General features: G+C 42.9%; 1 long non-coding RNA gene across 1 annotated transcript; it reads left to right on the forward strand.

The window, feature by feature from the left end:
• Positions 1-1195: 1195 nt before the first annotated feature.
• On the forward strand, positions 1196-21468 carry LOC308466835. Its single transcript, XR_013980998.1, has 2 exons — positions 1196-1307; positions 19702-21468. It is a non-coding gene; the product is annotated as an uncharacterized lncRNA (long non-coding RNA).
• The last annotated feature ends 810 nt before the right edge of the window (positions 21469-22278 follow it).

The following is a 22278-nucleotide window of genomic DNA, read 5'->3' on the forward strand; positions in this document are numbered from 1 at the left end:
GATATTATACTTTATGTGAGGGAATCATTGGGTATTTTGGTTATTATGTATATATGTTAAGTTTCAATACAGAGCTTTGAAAATAAAAAAATTAAAAAAATTGAGGGGGCTGGCCATTGCCATTCAATTGTGTGCTGAAATATGTGATCGATTCTGCGAGGTGGGATTCATGGGCGTAGCCAGGATTATTGTTGGGGCAGCAGGCTTTTGTTATGGGGGGGGGGGCAGAACCTCAGATCTGTATTGGTTTGTATTGATGGGGGAAGCTTTTTCCCCGCCCCCACCCCCCTTCGCTACGCCCATGGAAGGACTTACCTGGGCCCCCCAAAATTTGATGCACGTTGGCACCCCTTCGGGCTGGGCATTTGTTCTCCCCGTGAGGCGCTTGGCGGGGGCAGAGGCGAGCAGGAGCGCGCTAGGCTCGGACACATCCTGGGGCCTGAGGGGGCTTCCCTCTCTCCCCCCCCCCCCCCGCCAGTCTGCGCCAGAGCTTGCAAGCGGTGAGTGGCTCTCCCCGGAGAAGGAGGCGCAGATGCATCTGGCCCGCCCCGAACCAGCCTCGCCTTCGCTGCTTCGCTGGGACAACGCGGAGCCTCCTCTCCTCCTCCGGCCCCGCTTTGCGCAAGCAGGACGCAGCTTCTTCCTGCGCGCATCGCGCTTGCCTGCCTCTCTCGGGGCGGAGCCTCCGTGGGTGGGCGGGGCCACACCGGGATTGGGGCGGGGGGGGTCCAGTCCGGGCGCCTCTCCGCCGATTGGCCTCGGCGCGCTGAAGAGTCCTCCCCTTTGGCCGACCTGCTGCAGTAGAGCAGCAGGTGGCGAGGGAGGCAGAGCGCGGCTTCCCTGCGCGCCCGCTGCGCCTCGCTTCGCCCTCCCCGCGGAGCCCCGCGATGGGGACGGGGAAGGGGTCGCGCTCTCCGGCCCACCGGAAGCCTCCGGAGCCTCAGGTCCGCCTGGGACACTCCGATCGCCCGGCCGAAAGGAGAGGAGTCCCGGGGAGGCTACCGGAGCGCACGACCCCCCATCCCGCCTGGCTGCAAGGCGGAGAGGCACCGGAGGCGGGTGCCCTGCCTGGCGCAGTTTCTCGCTCTGCACCAGGATGGAGGGTAGACAGGACAGGCAGTGGGGGGGGGGGCAGGGACTGGGGGGACCAGCTTCGTGCAGGTGAAAGGGGGTGGGGTGGAAGTAGCCCCCCAAGAAGGAGGACTTTTCGGCTGCAGCAGGGGGAAAGGGTGTCCTCCTTCGCCTCGCCGACCTGGTGGTTCCGCAAGAGCCGGTCGCCTTTCGGAGCGAGAGAAGTGTTGCAGCAGGTAAGGGAAACCGATCTCGCACCTGGAGGAGGAGGAGGAGGAGGGAGGGAGAAGTCCGGGCTCTTTCCACTCCCTCGTCTCCCCACCCCACGACTTCGGCGGAGCTCCAGCTCTTGCGCTCTCGTCGCTTATGTAAATCGCTGGGTGCGAAACGCGCGCGCGCGCACGCAGGCATCACCACCTGGCCGGGCGAGCGTCCTCGAATGGCCGCCTCTCACCCTCCCCCCCTCCTCTTCCAATGTTTCGGGATGGCAACTCGGCGCGCCCGATCCTTCGCCCGAGCTGCTCCGGCCCCTCGAGTGGAGCGGGGTCGGTGTCTCGCTGGAGCCGACGGAGCTTGTCAACCGCCTCGCGTGTCGGCGGTATGGGAAGGCGGTGTACAAATTGTCTAAAGTGCTTTTTGTTGGGCCGGAGGTGCTTCGCGAGTTTCCCTTCGTTTGCAGCGCCGTTCCGACTTGCCCACAAGTTAAGTCCCGCCAAGCTGAAGGGGACTCGCTCTCCTTCGCTCCCGGCCCTAACTCTGCATATAGGATTGCAGCTGCGCTGCAGGATCTGGCTGTTAGGGCCCTTTGCGCGCCGGAATCGGCTGAGCCCGGGCTAGATAGATGATCAGGCTACCATGAGGCCGAGCCAATGTCCTGGTATGCCAGAAAACGCGAAGTTCGCGTCCTTCTCTCTGTGCCTAAATGCAAGTTTAATGATCTTCGCTCTTTTTAATATCGGGAAAGCGCGGGCGTGACTTTCATCTTCGGACATGCGGGTACAATGCCTTTCTCCTTAGGATTTGGAGACGCCATCTCCAAATTGTTCATATTGAAACCTTTCCTTTCAGGGCACAGCAACCTTACACCTTACATTTTAATCCTAATGCCAATCATGTATTTTCTACTTCTTCCTCTTCTACTTCTTCTTCTTCCCCTTTCCTTCGTAATGTGGGATAATGGTCTCTGCTTTCCTTTTGCTTAACCTTACCAGCCCCTCTGTCCAAAAAGCGTTCTTTGGGACGTGGATAGTTGGGTGTTAAGTTTTCCTATGGCTGGCAAACTTCTCTTCTTGAGGTGGGATTGAGCGTGGTATACATTCATGTAGCAAAAGTGCATTTTTAAGAGATGTATATCTCAGGAATATTCTTATAATAAAATAGAAGCTGGCAGTGATCTGGTCAGAACAAATGTAGCCAGATTAATTTGGTTCTAGGCCTGCAAGAGCTGTACAGACTTTGCTTCAGTTTTTTTTTGTTAAAAAAAACTGCAAAGATGGATTTGAAGCCTGCATTTCTGTCTATCAGGCAGCTATGTCCGATTCTTTCTTCTACATTAAAATACTTAGCTAATGTATCTTTCTCAGTGTTGTAGTAGGACTTAATTCAGTTCAAAAGAAACCAGTTTTCATTCTTGAACAACTCAGTCACCAAGTTCTGATGAAAAATGGAAGCAAGAGCAATTGCAGAAATAAAATGCATTGCATAGTTAATTGATCCCGTACATATACAGATCTTTAACTCTCTCATTCAAAATTGGCCGTGAAAGTATCATCTCATTTTCCAAACTGACGACACTGCCAGGCAAGTGGACTCTTGTTGGCACAGTCCGATCCTGAGTGCATTTTTAAATGCAAACTTCAAATCCACTGTTGTTTCCAAATGAAAGATTGAGGTTATCACAGCTAACAAGAAAATTAAAGTTTTCATTTATTCCCCACCCCCTCGGGTTAAAGCTCAAAACTAATTTGATTTGGAAAATTATGCTGTCAAAACATGCAAGTTAAAAAGAAAAATGTTTGAGCTCCCCTAAAGGAGAGGTTTAAATTCAGAACTTCGGGCTTTGGGTTTAATCAAGTAATTTTAAAACTGAGTTGTTGTTGTTGTTATTGTTATCATTATTAATTGAATTTATATCTCAGTTTCACACCCTTTGTCAAAGAGGCATAGGTGAAAAAGTTAACTTGGGTGACTTTACTGTAACTGAAACTATGAAACTAATTTCTAAAAGAGCAATTTTGCAGCTTGACACACGTGCCTAATTCTTCCATTGAATGCAATAGGACTTAGATGCCCATTAATTTCAAAAACATCATGTCTTCAGTGTTCAGGATTTAAAGTTTCAAGTTTGGGGTATTCGTTCGCTTTGTAGCTCAGGTGGAACAGTTACAATTCTTAAAATACAGTTTTTAGAATCAGTATGCCTGGGGAAAGAACCTTTGACCTTTTGTTTTCGTTAAAGCATGTCTGAACATTTCTTTTAAAGAGGGCAAGATTTGATTTTGATTTATTTTTGAAGGTGAAGGGCCTGATCAATTCTTATTTTAAAATAAGAACTTTTCCTGTGCAGGTTTATCCAGTGATGTATCAATAACCATGACTGTATTTAAAAGGAATTTTCATGTCCCATTTTGACAACTTCCATTTTCTCCGTATTTATTTATGTTTTAAATAAACACTTTCTGTTTCTTTCTCCTTCATATTCACATCACAACTGAAATGGCATTCTTGAGATACACAGGGAAATATTTATAAATATCTCTTTTTAAAATATTTCATTAAATTTTCAAAAAAACAAAACAAAAAATCCCATATGTACTCCAATAGATGGTAAATTTTTATTTTGTTTTGTCGGCTTCCCACCCCATTTTCCATGGTGTTTCTATTCCTCCCCTTCTACTGCACCCTGCCTTCTACCTCTTATACCATAACAACAATACAATAATCTCCAATTCCTTCTGTTGCTCATAGTTCAAATCCTGATCATGACTTCATCATTCTATAATATTTCTTTAAGTAACCTGAAAAAGGTTTCTATTCCTCCATAAAACAGTCATCATTAGGTTCTCTTATTTTGGCTCTTAAGCTTTGCCAATTCTGCAAAGTCCACCACCTTGCATATCTATTCTTCTGTGGTGAGAGCTTCTTCTTTCTTCCATTTTTGTGCATAAAGAATCCTAGATGCTGTCGTTACATACACAAACAGTTTAATCGTCTTTTTTTAAAATATCTTAATTCACTTGCAGTTCTAATGGAGTTTTCTGTTGGAAAATAAAAGTATTTTATACAAAGTAATTCTGTCTTTTGAGAAATATGTGTGGCCATGCTTGCTTGAGAAATGGGAGCCCTGTGAATCTTAAGGACTGCCACATTTTATTTTGGCATAACTTTTATCAGAACTTCTTGTGTAATAAATCTGTTAGTCTTTTTCAAAGAGCCACATCATTCTCTGTTGTGTTCACTTTCAAGTGAAGGAGATCTGTCATTTGTGGAAACAGTTCTTTACGAGATTAGCAGCAATGCAACAGTAAAGGTTTTAACTTTTCCTTTGGTATATGAAGAATTAATTTTTAAAATGGTCATTTAGTTTACATGCAAAACCTTGCGATATTGCAATGTGAGTTGGCCGCTTTTCCTATTTTAAAAATGCCAGCTTTATGATATCTGATAATGCTAATAGGTATCATATAGGAAGAGTATTGGAATATTGAAACATAATCATCTGTTTGCATACAGGTGATGTCAGCCTATAAAATAGTTGTAAGTTTGAAAATCATGTGTGTTTGGAAAGATCTAGATTGAATTGGTTGGAAGTGCTTATTTGCTAAACAGTTACACAAAGTTGGAGGGAAGTTTGTTTTACAATCAAGGGTTGGAATCATTTGAACCAATACAGCAGTTTTTAAATGTGCATCATATATGGTTGTATTACACTTTGTTTCAAAGGCGTAAGATGGGCAACTTCTTTAAAACAGGAGCAGTTTTTAAAACAAAATTATCTTTCAGGGATTCGCTAAATCGTAGTTGTCTAAACTATGGAATTTTCCCATTGAAATCACTAATGATTGTATTTTGGGCAAACTGTGGTTAAATTTTCAAAGTTAGATATGTGATATCCTATTAAGAGGTCTCATTGTGTGGTTGGGTTCGATTCAACCCTTCTTCTAAGGACTAAAGAGCGACGTTATGATCCGACAATAGCCCTGTGAGGTGGTTTAGATTCCAAGTGAGGGAACGACAAATAGAGAGATTGGAATCTGAATTCATGTTGGCAAACAATAATCTGTCCGCTTTGCCAGAACCGGGAAGGGAATACCAGAATTTCATGCTATCAGTCACAAAGCAGTTGAAGAGAATCTGTAGCCACTGACCGTTGACAAAAAATGCAAAAGCTACAAGACTGATTTCTCCATGATTAGTGTATTCAAAGAAATGAACTTGTAAGCCAAATTATGCTCATGTTCCAAATCTTTGACTTTTGGGGTGTGTGTTAGTGTGATTGGTACATGTTTTGCTTTCTCGTGATGTTTGTCCGGACCACTGCTGGCTTTAGAAATTTTAACTATTAGCTTCAGGTGCAAGAATATGGTAGATTGGAGCTTTTGCTTAGATGAAGACATTTGAGGCAGGAAAAGCCTAGCTCATAATGCTGTTTTGTGGTAGATACGGCTCAAACCACACATTTATACTCTACGAGGGGACTCTGAGTACAGTGGAAGAAAAAACAGCTTGAAAAGAAAGCCCCTTAGAGATTTCTGAATAGGGACTGGGGGGGAATTCAATTCAGTTTTCATTTAAAGGCAAACTTACTTAATTCATATTTTCGGAAACGATGTAACAACTGAAAAACAACTATCCTTTGAAATTCACACTTATCCAGATTCTGTGGCGCAGTTCTGCAGCCAAGTACCATGTACAGAAAGGCACATACTTGAGTGAAATATGCATTAAAATGCCTATTAGTGAAAATAACCTAAAAATGCATTATATTAGAGAAAATTGCATTGCAAAAAAATGTGTATATTAGGCACAATTACATACAATGATATGCCTTTTAAAATGCTGGTGAATTTTTGTGATGATCTTTTTTAAAAAATGCAAACTGATATGGGAATGTTGCGGAGCAGGAATTAGAAACAAATTGGCACTGCCCATCCCTATGTCATCTTGAACTTTCTGTACTAATTTATATTACGTGTGCTTCCTGCAGACTAAATGGCAAATATTTTCCCATCCCACAGTCCAGTTTCAGGGACTCTCAAGGTGTCCATCATACACTTTCTTTTCAAAAAATGTCTCTTCTGCCTGAATGTAATACTTTCTATGCTGTCAGATAATTATTGGGGACCAAACCTGGAAGCCATAAATACGTGAAGGAGCACCTCTCTCCATATAAACCGCCCCGGACTCTGCATTCATCCTCTGAGGTCTTTCTGTGTGTGCCTCCTCCACAAGAGGTCCAGAAGGTGGCAACACAAAAACGGGTCTTTTTTGTAGTGGCTCCCCGTTTGTGGGGACCGCGGGTGGCGCTGTGGGTTAAACCACAGAGCCTAGGACTTGCCGATCAGAAGGTCGGCGGTTCAAATCCCCGTGACGGGGTGAGCTCCCGTTGCTCTGTCCCAGCTCCTGCCAACCTAGCAGTTCGAAAGCACGTCAAAGTGCAAGTAGATAAATAGGTACCACTCCGTCGAGAAGGTAAACAGTGTTTCCGTGCGCTGCTCTGGTTCACCAGAAGCAGCTTTGTCATGCTGGCCACATGACCCGGAAGCTGTACGCCAGCTCCCTCGGCCAATAAAGCGAGATGAGCGCCGCAACCCCAGAGTCGGTCACGACCGGACCTAATGGTCAGGGGTCCCTTTACCTTTACCCCATTTGTGAAATACTCTCCCCAGGGAGACTCACCTGGTGCCTTTGTTATATATATTTAGGACCCAAGCAAAAAATTTCCTCTCCAACCAGACCTTTGGCTGATGAATATTCTCTAGCCTGGGAAGCAGGGATTCTTTTGCCATTTTGATTTGATTTATTTCCTTGCTTTTATCCTTTATTTTATTCTGTGAACTGCCCTGAGCTCTGACAAGGAAGGGCAGTATATAAATCTAGTATGTAAATAAAGTAAAATAAATAAATCAAAGTGGCTAGATTATTTCCACGCATGTGACGGCATGGGGGGAGGAAATTGGCCTGCACCAGGACTTTCACACAATGGCAGCTCTTTTAATGATTGTAGCTGCTAAAAAAAGTGCAGCCAAATTGCTGATATCCTCCAGCTCACAGAATGGCAAAACTATTTCGCATTATTCTTTCTCCAGGCTACCAGTTGCTCACTCACATGACTGTATGGAGAAATTTGACAATAGCAACTGACCCCCTCGCACTGGCCACTGTTAATACCAGGCAGGGAGTTCAAACATATAAAGTCCCAGGGTCTTACTACTTTGCCCTTTAGGGGTCCTCAGCACAATATGCAACAGCAGTTCTGCACCCCGCACAGATAATTGTGGCTCTCCCTGAATGGAAGGTAGCAAACCACTGGATCCAGTCTATTTTCTTGAAAATCAGTAGCAGATCAAGTGAAAAAATGCTGGTCAGGAGGCACCCTTAGGATGAACGAATGAATTATTACGGTCACAGACCAGTTCCGGCTCACTTACAATATCAGAAAAATAATAAAACACGATAAGGATACATTGAATTGCAACTGGGTATAACAGGGACGATACAGATTTAGCAGCAGTTAAAAATATATAAGTTAAATCTTAATCACTAAAATATAACCTAAAATTGTCATTTAAAACCTTAATCAGTTTGATAGTACAGGTTGTTCTCTAAGTTTTATGGCAGTCGCACGGACCCTTGGGATGTATTTATTCCAACATACAGTGGCATCTTGGTTCTCAAACTAAAACCGTTCCCAAAGTCCATTCCAAAACCAAGACACGCTTTTCCATAGAAAGTAATGTAAAATGGATTAATCCGTTCCAGACTTTTAAAAACAACCCCTAAAACAGCAATTTAACATGAATTTTACTATCTAACAAGACCCTTGAGCCATAAAATGAAAGCAATCATCAATGCACTGTACTATAAAATAAATAAGACAGTGTTGCAGATGATAAAAATTAAAATGAATTCTTTTTCTTACCTGCACTGATGTTGGTCATTGTTTGGATGGGGGGCTTTTATCCGTTTCCGCAGTCACACAATCAATCAGTTCTGAACTGGGTTCCACACAGTCACAAAAACATATGAACCAAAAAAGCCTCAAAAATAAAAACGCAAAATAAATAGCAAAAACAAAAGCTTAATCCATTCCAGAAGTCCGTTTGACTCCCGAAATATTCAAAAACCGAGGCGCAGCTTCTGATTGGTGCAGGCGCCCTGGAAACAAAAGCCGACAACCGCATCAGACATTCGGCTTCCGAAAAACGTTCGAAAACCGGAACACATTCTTCTGAGTTTTTGGCGTTTGGGAACCAAGGCATTTGAGAACCAAGGTACCACTGTATTTATTTATCTATTGTGTTTATACATCACTTAATCATTAGCATTTCTAAGCAGTGTATCTAGAAATAAACCACACAGCAAAATTCCATCTGTTTTGTTGATGGAACAGTCACTGGATGCCTTCACAACGGCTGACAAGCTAGACGTACTTTTGTTCGGCTGCTAGTACCTTGTTTTGAAAATGAATCTGTTTGAGTGCCTAATCCGATGCATGTGGACAAACGCCGGCTCCCTCTGCCTGAGAGGAGCGCTGCAACCCCATAGTCGCCTTTGACTGGACTTAATTGTCCAGGGGTCCTTTACCTTTTACTTGGAAGTAAGTTCCGTTGCATTCAGCGGGGCCTGTTCCTACGTGAGCCTAAGCCCACGTGAAGAGTTGGGGAGGGAATCAAAATTCCAGTCCTTCTCTCATCTCTTTTGTTATATCCAGTGCTTTTTTGAAAAAAGGGGGCCCAGTACTCACTATGAAGTTGTTTCAGCAAGTTCCATACCTTTCACATTTGGGGGAGAAATATGGTACCAGTACTGTGTACTCTTGAGTACCCCAGGGGGGAAAAAAAGCACTGGTGAGATCTATGTCTTTTGTGGAGAAATTTGCATGTCCGATCCCTTTAAAACTGATATTCTTGCTGCCCTGGCAATCTGTTACTCTGAAATGAGTGCAGGGTAACATCTTAACAGTGAGCAAAGTTGGTTAGCACTAGGCTCAAAATCTCCATGGTTACTCTGAAGGAAGTCTTTCTGTTGTACTTACTTCCAAGTAAGCATGCTCAAAAATGCAGCCTTGATTTGCTAATTAAGTGATTAAAAAACCTGGTGGGCTTGATACAAAAAATGCTTCTCGTAGGCGGTTGCCTGGTGGTGTGGTAGCCCTGTGAACTCCTCATGCAAAATGTGACAAATTATCTTGACAGGTGAGAGATTTTCAAGTGAGCAAGATTCAGGCGTGTTTTAATTGCAGCTTTTATTTGAATTGATCATAGAATCGTGGCTTGGAAGGGAACCCAGGGGTCATCTAGTCCAACCCACTGCAATGTAACAATCAGCAAACAATAGTAAAGGTAAAGGTAAAGGGACCCCTGACCATTGGGTCCAGTCATGACCGACTCTGGGGTTGCGGCGCTCATCTCGCTTTATTGGCTGAGGGAGCCGGCGTACAGCTTCCGGGTCATGTGGCCAGCATGACTAAGCCACTTCTGGCAAACCAGAGCAGTGCACAGAAACGCCGTTTACCAGAGTGGTACCTATTTATCTACTTGCACTTTGACATGCTTTCGAACTGCTAGGTTGGCAGGAGCTGGGACCGAGCAACGGGAGCTCACCTCATCGCAGGGATTCGAACTGCCGACCTTCTGATCGGCAAGTCCTAGGCTCTGTGGTTTAACCCACAGTGTAGCAAGCTATATATTAGGCCTGTTTCTTGACTTCGAAACCAGTCGTGTGATCACAGTGTAGTTAATGACTGACTCTTATTCTTAACACAGTTGTTAATAATAATAGTAATTAATAATTTTAAAGAGAAAAATCACACATAATTGTAGCTGGAAGTACATACGGCAAGCAAAAGTACTCCAGCGTCATTCTAGTTTCAGTTCCATGGCTTTTCCTACTATTTTTGCATACATACGTTCATAAACCCATTACAAGAAGAAGAAGAATTTTTTTTTAAAAGTGCTGGCCTGGAATAACTCTTAGAACGCCATCAACAACTCAGGGAAGTCAAAAAGTGTTTTGAGTTCAAGCGGTAGTTAACCCTGTTAATCCATACAGGCACTTCAGTGATTATTTTTATACGCTAGGCCTTCCAGTCTCTTTTCCTCAAGAGTAGCACTTATTTATTTAGTTGGTTATTCTTTTAAAAAGCACACTGTTCATTAGGATTCTTCAGGGACTGCAGTCCTATGAATACTTGGCATCAGGAACATTATTTCATGGGGAGGAGGGAGAGGGCAGGGCTGAAAACTTTGTCCTTGGATATGAGAGCCAGTGTGGTGTAGTGGTTAAGAGCGGTAGTCTCGTAATCTGGGGAACCGGGTTCGCGTCTCCGCTCCTCCAGATGCAGCTGCTGGGTGACCTTGGGCCAATCACACTTCTCTGAAGTCTCTCAGCCCCACTCACCTCACAGAGTGTTTGTTGTGGGGGAGGGAGGGAAAGGAGAATGTTAGCCGCTTTGAGACTCCTTAAAGGGAGTGAAAGGCGGGATATCAAATCCAAACTCTTCTCTTCTTCTTCTTAAGATACGTTGGGGGAAAGATTCCACTGAGTTGAAAAGAGCATTTGCAACTCAGGTTGCTGCCTGGTGGGAGCCCCCCCCCCATTCCTGATTCACATAGCAGCCAGGATGGAAAGTTAGGAGCAGGCAGACGGCATGCCATCCTGCTGCAGCTGCAGTGATCAGATGCAACTTGAGCCCAATGTCAGGCAGTGGGATTGGCTAGGCACCCAATGGATCCTGGTCCAGCCCATCCCTTCCTTGCCTTCCAAACACCCCGTTTCAGGGCTTGCCACTGAGGGAGATGTCCTCTCCATATTTGGAAAGTGGAAGAGGGAGGGAGAGCTAGTGTGGTGTAGTGGTTAAGAGCGGTGGACTCGTAATCTGGTGAACCGGGTTCTCTTCCCCGCTCCTCCACTTGCAGCTGCTGGGTGACCTTGAGCCAGTCACACTTCTCTGAAGTCTCTCAGCCCCACTCACCTCACAGAGTGTTTGTTGTGGGGGAGGGGGGGAAAGGAGAATGTTAGCCGCTTTGAGACTCCTTCGGGTAGTGATAAAGCGGGATATCAATTTCAAACTCCTCCTCCTCCTCTTCTTCTTCTTCTTCTTCTTCTTCTTCTTCTTCTTCTTCTTCTTCTTCTTTCCACCACTGTAGTGATGCTGGCATCATCCTACAGGCCACTGGAGACCAGTAGGGCAGAGTGGAGAGGCATATCCAATCAATCCAGTTCCCTCACTCTTCTGCTTTGCAGACTGGATGACCCTTGGGGTCCCTTCGAACTCTATGATTCTATGAAGACCAATGCAAGAGGATGTAGATTGCTCTGCCTCACTTGAGCTAGGTACTATTATTATTATTATTATTATTATTATTATTATTATTTATTATTTATTATTATTATTATTACAATCCATTAGCCGCCCTTTACCCCAAGGTCCCAGAGCAGGTATCAACAATTAAACAACTTAAAATTAATGTAAATAAACTGGGTCCTGAAAATATAGGTAAAGGACCCCTGGACGGTTAAGTCCAGTCAAAGGCGACTAGGGGGTTGCAGAGCTCATCTCACTTTCAGGTCGAGGGAGCCGCCGTTTGTCCACAGACAGCTTTCCGGGTCATGTGGCCAGCAGGACTAAACTGCTACTGGCAAAACGGGACACCATGACGGAAACCAGAGTGCACAGAAACGCTGTTTACTTTCCCGCCTATTTATCTACTTGCACTTTTTGGCGTGCTTTCGAACTGCTAGGTTGGCAGGAGCTGGGACAGAGCAATGGGAGCTCACTCTGCAATGGGGATTCGAACCGCCGACCTTCTGATCGGCAAGCCCAAGAGGTTCAGTGGTTTAGACCACAGCGCCATCCGCACCCCCTCCTTAAGAATATACCCCTCAGGTATCAAAGGATGGGGTAAAGAGGTGCAACTTCAGCTTTCACAGAAAGCTTTATAATGAAGGTACCAGATACACATCTGTGAGTACCGCAATCTGGGGGCTGCCACAGATTGTGCCTTCTTCTGGGTCACCCACACTCCGAGTTCCTGAGGGTGGTGGAATAACCAAGAGGGTCCTCTAATTTTAGGACCTGAAATGATCTGTTAGGAAGGAGGTGGTTTTTCAGATTGCTCAGGTTTCCACATTATGCTAAGCGAAACCATGGTTTAGAAAGGAACGCATGAGTTCATGGGCTCCAGAAGAGAATATTCCTGAATTGCTCCCTCAATAGAGCATGAGACTCTTAATCTCAGGGTTGTGGGTTTGAGCCCCCCATTGGGCAAATCTTTCTACAATTCTATGATTCCCCATCATCTTACTGCTGTGCTGAGATGATCCTTATAGCATGTTGTCCAAACCTGGGGTCACCTTTTGGTACTCCTGGACAAACCATAAGACATTCATGGTTGGTTTGGAGAGAGCAGGGCCATGATTCTGATAACATCCCAAACCATTGCTGAGTGCAGAAGCAGGACCAGGAAGGACCACAGTTACTGTTATCTCCTCTCCCGGGACTAACAAGTTCATGCTAAGCCATGGTTTGGCTCCGTGTGATATGTGAACCAGTCCATAATGATAGACTGGAACATAACATGATGATACGCATGTGGTTGGTGGTGAAAATAGCATCTGTGTGTTTCCTTCCTCTCCCTAAAGGAGGATAGTCTCTTGGGCTGGTAGCATGTCTGCCTGCTCCTCAAAGTGCTTAGATCAGAACGGTGAAGCTTTGCATGGAAATCATGCCATGTTCAGAAAAGCATTTGATTTTTCTGCATAACGTGAAGGCGATCTTGTTTCCCTACTCTTTTGACAGTCGTTCCCCAACCTTCACACACTTTGAACTACACTTCCCATAATCCTTGGCTGTTGGCCATGCTCCCTGGGGCTGGTGGGAGTTGGAGTCCTACATTATCTGATTTGGGAAGCTGGTCTTTGGAGTGTCATTTAGGTTTTTTAATGTGCTTATTGGTTTGTTTGGCACTTTTTTGTTCTTGCTTTTATTACATATTTTGTGGTATACAAATTTAATAAATAATAATAATTTTTGGTTTCATGCTGGCCTTGGCCACGTAGTCTGCACCTCCTGCTTACCAACTTAGAAAGTGGTGTGAGTTCTGGTTTTGTAGTTCCTGCAAAATGCTACAATATGTAGAAAGCTGCTGGACCAACCAAGCCATAAGGCCATCTTACTATGAATGTGGGGAAAGCACAACTGATTCTTGATGGGTGGGGTGGGAGGACTCTTTAGGAAACTGGATATCTTTTTTTAAAAAATGAAAAAGTGAGCACAGAGCACCACTGTAAAATGTATGATGGAGCAATATTGCTGCAACCCATCAAATACTTTCAGGAAGTAGTTTCAAAGTCTCTTTCGAATGTGTAGAATTGGGCAACAACACCTGTCCTGTGCATTGCGTTATGGGTCGTATCAAGAGTGCTGTGAAACTTGTTTTTCATGATCTTCAGGGCTCTTGACCTTGTTTTCCCAAACAACATACCATTTCTCCATCTAGCACTCACCAACTGCATGGCAAGATGTGAGTAACTTTGTGATATGATGGAGCTGTTGTGTGGGACAAGAATCAAAAAGCTTTCACAAGCCCATTGGTAAGGTTGTGGAGGATTTCTGTAGTAGGTTGCCATATTTCCACCTCCTCCATCAACTTAGAATCAGATATATAAGTTGGGAAGAGGGCATGAAAATGGGGTAGAATTTACATTGTGCAGTTTAGTTGTAGGGAGATCCAACGTTTGAAATTCACCAGGCGCTTTTTGCCCCTGGCTATTGCCTGACGTCTCTAATTTCTGGAGGTGCAAGCCTGCGGATTCTTGGGTCTTGCCTGCTTTCACACACTAACAACGCATCCTGTAGAATTTCCCCCATGATATTTTATCTACACAATCAGAATGAATTTCAGGAACTAAAAAGTCACATGGAAAAAATATGACTTTCGAGCCATCTGGCCCCCAGAATGGCAACTAGGCATTCTTTTTTGGCAACCATAACCATAACCTTGGTTTAAGGAGCTGTTTGGCACCTAGCTTAAATATCTGAGTTTCTAGCACTGGGAAGACAGTGTTTTCCATGGCTTACATATAATGCTCAGCAATTGCATTATATACACACACCCATTAATGGCAAAATAGACTTCCAGGTACAGTGGTACCTCGGGTTAAGTACTTAATTCGTTCTGGAGGTCCGTTCTTAACCTGAAACTGTTCTTAATCTGAAGCACCACTTTAGCTAATGGGGCCTCCTGCTGCTGCAGCGCCACTGGAGCACGATTTCTGTTCTCATCCTGAATCACAGTTCTTAATCTGAAGCACTATTTCTGGGTTAGCGGAGTCTGTAACCTGAAGCGTATGTAACCCGAGGTACCACTACACTTTGCAAAGTATAAAAACCAATTACAGAAACATTAAAATATAAATATACACAATTAACATATACAATAAAACAATACAGTTAAAATGGCAAAGCAATCAAAACAGCATTCTTGGGTTGATCATCACACTCAATGGCTTTGCTCCATGTAAGCTCTGAAGAGAAGACTGCTCAAAATTATCAATTCTTAGTTTATTGTTTGCTTCCTACTGGGAATGAAAATCAGCACCCCAATAGTTTTTGAGTGTAACAAGTGGCTTAATGAGTTTTCCAGAAAACATTGTTTTGGAAAAAATTCCTATGCAAATTAGGGTAACATACACCAGATTTTTTGTCATATCAGAATTTTTTTTACAGAGTAATTTAATTTAGCATGTTTATTTTACTAGTATTCCCTAATGTTGTATTTTTGTTTGACATCAATTTATTGTTACTAATGAACTTACGAAGTGGAAGATTTTCCACCCCACAGTCTTTGGTACCGGAATTGCAGCGCCCTCTAATTCATTTAATTATCTGTTGCCCGTCAAACAGTAAGATCAATGACTGGGGGTGGTGAGTGAAAGAAAATGAGCCCTTGGATAATTAAGAATATTCACATACAGTACACCCATTTCCCCCTTGGAGTTAAGTTACTTGGGGCTGGGTAAAAATGACATTCCAATACAAACAGCATCTTCAGATCAATTTGTCACAATGTGCTCTGGCATTCCATGGCCATCTATACGAGAACTGTTGGTCAGGGACACTCGTAATTTAAACATCCCAAATGTTCCTTAAAAAAAAAAAAGACCCACAGAGTCCAGAAACAGTACAATTATTTGTCCAGTAAGACACAGTTTCTGTAGCTACTAAGGCATGCTAAGGTATGGCAAGAAGGCCAAATGACTGGGGAAACTGTGGAGCTCCTTTTTAAAATTTTATTTTAAGTACAAATTAGAAAACATACATATTTACAACAAAAGAAAATACAAAAGAAAAAGAAAATACATATAACCAAGGAAAAAAATTAGAGAATACTTTGTCTCTTTTCATATTTACGGTTATTTTATACCTCTATAAAATGCTATTCACAATAAAGGAGTGAAATGAAAGATATCAGCAAAAAGGGGAAAAAAAGAACTAAGAAAAAATAAAGAAGTAAAAGGAAAAATCATGGGTGAAATTTTTTTAAAGTAGATAAGTATTCACTATACATAGCTGTTTCCCATCTATATTTATATTCAATTGTATAATTTCATCTTGTCCTTATTTACCTTAAATAAAGTGGTTTGTTTGTTTTTTTTAAAAAAAGACTTCCACCGTTTGCCTCACGTGTTTTTAATAATCCGTTCGTCAGATCCTCTGTTCTTCATATTTTCCCTTTGGATTTCCTTAATGTCTCACTTTGTATTTTTTATATTACGCACAAGATTATTCTAAACACAACCAGATTTTTGTCGAGCCCTGGTTTTGTAAATAGTCATTTAAGAACTCCCATTGCTTTATAACCATAGTTTTGGATTTTCTCCTTATTATATCCCTCAGTTTTGCTAGTTCCAGGTACTTGCAAAGCCATGGAGCTCCTTTTTCTAGAGTTTAGAAAGAGATGGTCTAGGCATTACTTCACCCATGGCTTGGCAGCTACTGAGCACAGGAATCTTTATATCAGAAATTAACTGAGATCACAGACCTTCCATGCAGGAAGAAAAACAACTGGTCACCCTAGCTCTTTCCATTTCAGAACCTAAGTTAGATATACGTGCAGCATGTGTAATGTTGTTAAATAATTGGGAATCCTTGGCAATCTACTGCAAATGATCCAGAGACCCACCAGTAGATTCTGGTTTCCCTTCTGCCCAACCATGATCTAGACTGTCCTTCAAGATTAAGGGTGGATACTGACGACCAACATTTATTTTTAAGGCTCATTTTTCTGGGCTCTGCCTCACAAGAGCCACGAATCAAGATCCGAGTTTACTGCCTCTTAGATCTTCCAAGCCCACTGAATTTCCCAAGTGACTGTAGCACAGTAGAACATTCAAATGAGGGGTCTTCATGCCCAACCGTTCCCTAAAAACAACAAATCGGCCTGCAATCTCAGCTGTTGATCTGAATCTGTATTGGATAAGCATTTCTTGAATATTTAATGTTCCTGGAATCTTGCCTTTCAGGGAGTTGGTGTGGGATGTAATCCACTGGGAGCAGTCAAATACAACATTCCTTTTTTTCCTAGAGTGGACATGCAAGGGGATGTTGCTCCTGTCAGTTGAAACTTCCTGTTCCTCCTGGCTGGAGCATCCTTCCTTGCATGTGACTAGTAGATGGGCGTGACCTTACCTGTCCAGGTAACAAAAAGGACAAGTCACACAGCATTCTCTCTCTCTTTGACTTCCTTCTTTGTTGGACCAGCTTTTTAGCTAGGACTGCTATGCTAGCTTCTCAGCTAGCATAAGCACTGGGATTATACCTCCATATGGGGTAGATCCACATGTAAATATTTGTAACTAAGTCTGCCTTCAGGAATCCAACTGTGAACTGATGTGAGTAAACTTCTTTTATTGACTTTAAATAAGATTCTCGTGTCTTTATTCTTTTGAGAGGGATTAAAGGGAATTTACCAGGAACTATACAATTCAGTCTGAGACAGACTGAATTGTATAATAGTGAGAGGCTTACACAAGCCTGCAACCAGCTATCCGTTGTGCATGAAAAGGGGAATATAAACTCTGCTAAGTAAAGGAACTTGCTAGCGCAAGTTAGGAAGGTTACTAATAAACAATATATCCTCTTCTGCCACCCTGAACATTCCCACAGTTGGAACATAAATGACATATTCAGCACATTATTTACTGTGTTTGATATTTTTACTGATATAGCTGCTTGGTGAGGTAATTTTAAAAGGTGGGGTATAAATGAATTAATTGGGGGGGGGGGTGAAGAAAAAACCCCTCTAAGAAACAAGTCCTACTGTGTTCAGTGTTCTGTTTTACTCAGATATAAGCTCTAGTGTGTTCTGTGGGACTTGTTCCATAATAAGTGTTCTTAGAATTGCAGCCAGTGGATTCTGATGAAAGAGGCATTTGAATTCTGACCACTTTCTCAAGCGTACTAAAGAACCTTCATTCTTACACTGGTACCGTGACCGGTTCCAGCAACTTGCAGTTCTGAGTTGTTTCGCTGTATAGAACATTAATTTCTCTCTTCCCCCTTCCCATTTTTCTGACCATCCCATTATTGTGTAAATCTGTTCTAAGCAGGTTTAGACAATGGCGCCCAAGGAATGCCGGCAGCAGAATGCGAGGGCTCCCACGACTGACGCCATTTCTAGAATTAAGATGGTGTGTGTGTGTGTGTGTGTGTGTGTGTTTGATAGTGGGAAAACTTTTCCAGGAGAGCCAATCTGGGTGCAGACACAGCCTTAGGGAAATGGTTTGCCACAATAATTATACAAGCCCTGCTCTACTGTAAAACGTCTGAATATGCACACTCTGTGCTAACCGCTGAGATAGAACAGCCCCCGAAGGATTTTCACATTTAGAAAGCAAAAATCAAACCAACAAACACACCTCTGGCATTATTTTTGAGGATATCACCAGTCTATACACGTGGAATCATCTCTGGTTTTTGTGCTGCCCTGAAACTTCAGAAGCTGTTGCTTATCTGTAGTTTAATTAAATCTGATTTTTAATAGTTTGTAATTTAATGCAGCCAGCACACATCCTGCAGGTGCACGGTGTTCAAGAAGCAGGCAGGTAGAAATGAATGGGGCACCTCAAGTCACTGCAAAAGAGAGGCCAGAAAATATTTTCCCCTGGAAAGTGCTGTTCTGTACTGTCGCCCTCCCTTCGTTCATGCAGGTGGAAGGACTTTCACTTAAAACACTTCTTCTCTTGATAAGAATAATTAAAGCAATGCACTTCTCTGGGAAATGTGCAGATGTTGGAAAAGAAGAGAAATCTATTTCCTCCCCACTAATAATCAGAGTTGACATCGGATACTTCCATATGTTCATTAATTCTTTTCAGTACAAACAAAATATTTTGGCAGTTTAAAATACAGAAGGTATACTGAATTGATGCTTGGCTGCCACAGTGTGTTTGGTTTTAGTTGGCTAACACTGGAATCCTAACCATGTCTACTCAGAGGTAAATCCTATATAATTTAGTGGAGGTTAGGGCTGCTTCCTCAATATTTAGCAGAGATGTCTTATGTGAAAATCACAAAAATATGGTGTATCATTACTTGGTTAAATAAGGCCATTACCTCCCTCCCTGAAACTTTTCGGTAAATACATGGAGCATCATCAGTCAGTTGCTTCATATATCTTACAAAAACATATCTCCCACCCCCAGCTCTCTTGTAGGATTGGACCCTATTGCGACTTGATTGCTCTTTGGGTTTAAAATCTGTTTATATAATTATCTTTTTCTTCTATCAGGCATTTTTTTCCTACCCCCTAGAGACTTTAAATATTTTAGATAAATGCTATTTTTCTCCCCGACTTATGTAAACAATGTTTCTGAAAATGAGGTGGACGGGGAAGGGGACATTGATTTCCCCATAGGTGGGGAAAGGAATTTATCGACTGGAAATGGATAAGAGCAGATATGTGTCACACTGTATTAGCCTTAAAAAGCAGAGTTTGCTGCCTGGTGTTATTTTCACAGTTGCTCTGCAATCCAATCTTAATCTCGTTTTGCTGCCTCCCGGCATCTGTGCCTATTGGTGAAGCAGGACAGAAAAAGCCAAACTTCAGTTCTGGAACTTAATCTTATAAATTTATAACCTTAACTTAGTACTGGACCTTGTGGCATAGACCTGTTTGGCAGGGAACTGTTATCAGGCTCTCAGTTCAAAGTCAGAATTGCAGTTCCTGCATCAGAACCTTAGAAGGCATCCCATTAACAGTTAATGATTAAGCCTTGTCAGATACATAATTGGTCCCATTAACGCCATTTGGCTATAAACTAGGTTTGTCTCTGTGTCTGTACTTAATGCTTACAGGTTTGTTGGCTTGCTGTTGTATGGTAAATGTATCTTCTTTCTCTTTCTAGGCCAAGCAACCTTCAATAAAGGATTGTGTGTTCGTGCGGTAGCCATTTGACAAGGATTTCCTTTGTTCAGAGCTGGAGGGGAGGCAAGATGTTGGCATAGCTGATGAGTTAAGAACCTGCTATGCCAACATATTGCCCTCTTTCCCGTCTGCTTGCTGCAAAAGCTTCCGAGGGGATTAGGTGCTTTCCAAAAGCCTATCTGTGTACGAGTGCGAGACTTCGAAAACGGCACACGGTGATCGTCTTATTAGATGCTGTTGTTCTACACAATAAGTAAATGGGAGGTGAATTCTCCAGGTTCTCTGCAACAAAGAATGGATTTACCAAATCAGATTTTCCTGCCTACAGCAAAGTCAGTGTAAGTTGCTTGGGAATTTCCTGATCCATTTTTATTTTATTTATTAGCTTTCCATCCTGCCCTTCTTCCCAAAGGAGCCCAAGGCTGCAACATGATAGATGCTGGTATAGCTGTAATCTGCTTACTATGCTTCAGGTGTGTGTGGGGGGGGGGGAAGAGTTTAAAATGAAGGACAGCCGCTAATCTTTGCCTTTCCTCTGAAAGACACTGTTTTCTAGGGTTGTCAGCAGACCAGAAAAAATGGGGCTAGGTTGGGCTTCGGTTTCAGGGCAATTGCTAGAAAATCAAAGGCACGCCTGTGCAGTTTTCCTGATTATTTTTTAAAAATACTCCTCAGCGTTTTGTTTGTTTGGCGCTGTGGGTTAAACCACAGAGCCTAGGACTTGCCGATCAGAAGGTCGGTGGTTTGAATCCCCACGACGGGGTGAGCTCCCATTGCTCGGTCCCTGCTCCTGCCAACCTAGCAGTTTGAAAGCACATCAAAGTGCAAGTAGATAAATAGGTACCGTTCAGGCAGGAAGGTAAACGGCATTTCTGTGCACTGCTCTGGTTTGCCAGAAGCGGCTTCTTCATGCTTACATGACCCGGAAGCTGTATGCCAGCTCCCTTGGCCAATGTAGCGAGATGAGTGCCGCAACCCCAGAGTCGGCCACGACTGGACCTAATGGTCAGGGGTCCCTTTACCTTTACCTTTATAAGTCAAGCATGAGGAACCTGTGGACGTCCCCATTTTGTTGGACACCAATTCCCATCAGCCCCAGCCAGTGTGGCCAATGTTCAAGGATGCTGGGAGTTGGAATCGACAGGCTCATTTTCTCTGCTTGTAGCTGTGCTCACAGAATTGCCAAAACCCAAGTCATGACACGTTTATCATTTCCAGAATCTGGCAGCCTGTATTTCCAAACACCTGCATTCTGTGAATGTGTAAATCTCTTCTTAATTGTTTGTAGATGGACCATCTTTGATAGTGGCCCCCCAATTATGCAATACCCTCCCTAAAGAAGTGAAAATGTGTTATCTGTTTAGCTTACTCTTGCTTTAGCTGTCATGAATTTTGTAAGATATATAGCAATGTCCATTGGCTGCAAATGATTAAAAACTGGACTTAGATGGTCCTGGCACCTTCATTACGTCCCCCTCCCCCACGCTAGCATAAACCCCAGGCATTTTAATTTCTGTTATGCTTTAGTTGGCTGCATGTTTTTAATGACTTGCCCATTGTTAACAGTATAATTTAATTATGTATTTATGTTGTTCATGGAATCCTTTGGTTGAAGAATGGTGCACAAATACATTTAATAAATAAAGTTACTTCTGGTGCCAGTAAAAATACTGACCATGGATGATGCAATGATGGTGCCCACTAAGCCTGTTTTTCACATAATAAAGTCTTGATGGACTGTTTTGCAGCTGGGGTGATAGATGATGATGACTGGCTTTGTTCGGCTTGTTTCTGAAACCACTTCATTGGTGTTTGTAGAATATGTTTTCAAGGAGGAAGGAAGGGGTCATCTGCAGCAATGTGACTACTTCTCTACACTGCAGGGATGGGGAACCTGTTGCACTAACTTCCTTTTGTTGCAAGCCACCATTAAAATTAAGGTTACAAAAGAAATTACCCAGTGGACCAGAATTTGGTCCAAACCTTCCTCTAAATCCATCTCAGCCAAAAGAAGGGAAGCTCACTTTGAAACTTACTGTATTTTTCTGTGTATAAGACTATATTTTTTCCAAATTTTTAAAGTTTAAAATTGGGGGGGTTGTCTTGTACACGTAATGTTGCAATTAATTATTTCTTAATTTCGGGCTAAAAAAATAGGGGGCGTCTTATACATGGGGGCGTCTTATACACAGAAAAATATGGTATCTATAGATGGCAGCTGACACTGAAGAAATTGGCGTCAATGCATCCAGGAACCTTACCAAAATGCTGGAGAAGCTGTTCCTCCACAGGCACATACCTTCACATGTGATGGGAATGTCCTCAAATCCAACCCTTTTGGACAGCAGTCCTACAAAAAATATGTAACATAACTAAGCAGGTATTGGAACCCACTCCAGAACTGACCCTGTTAAATATTTTCCAAGACTTACACCTACTCTCAACAGCCAGAAACGTCATAGACAGACACTGAAGAGACTTGTCTGGAGTAAGTACGGTCCATTGGTACCAAATTGTATGGGAAACGGCCTTATTAGAAAAGTTAACTGACAAACAA

This window comes from Podarcis pityusensis, assembly GCF_964106645.2.
Source record: "Podarcis pityusensis genome assembly, chromosome: 17".
NCBI classification, from domain to species: domain Eukaryota; kingdom Metazoa; phylum Chordata; class Lepidosauria; order Squamata; family Lacertidae; genus Podarcis; species Podarcis pityusensis.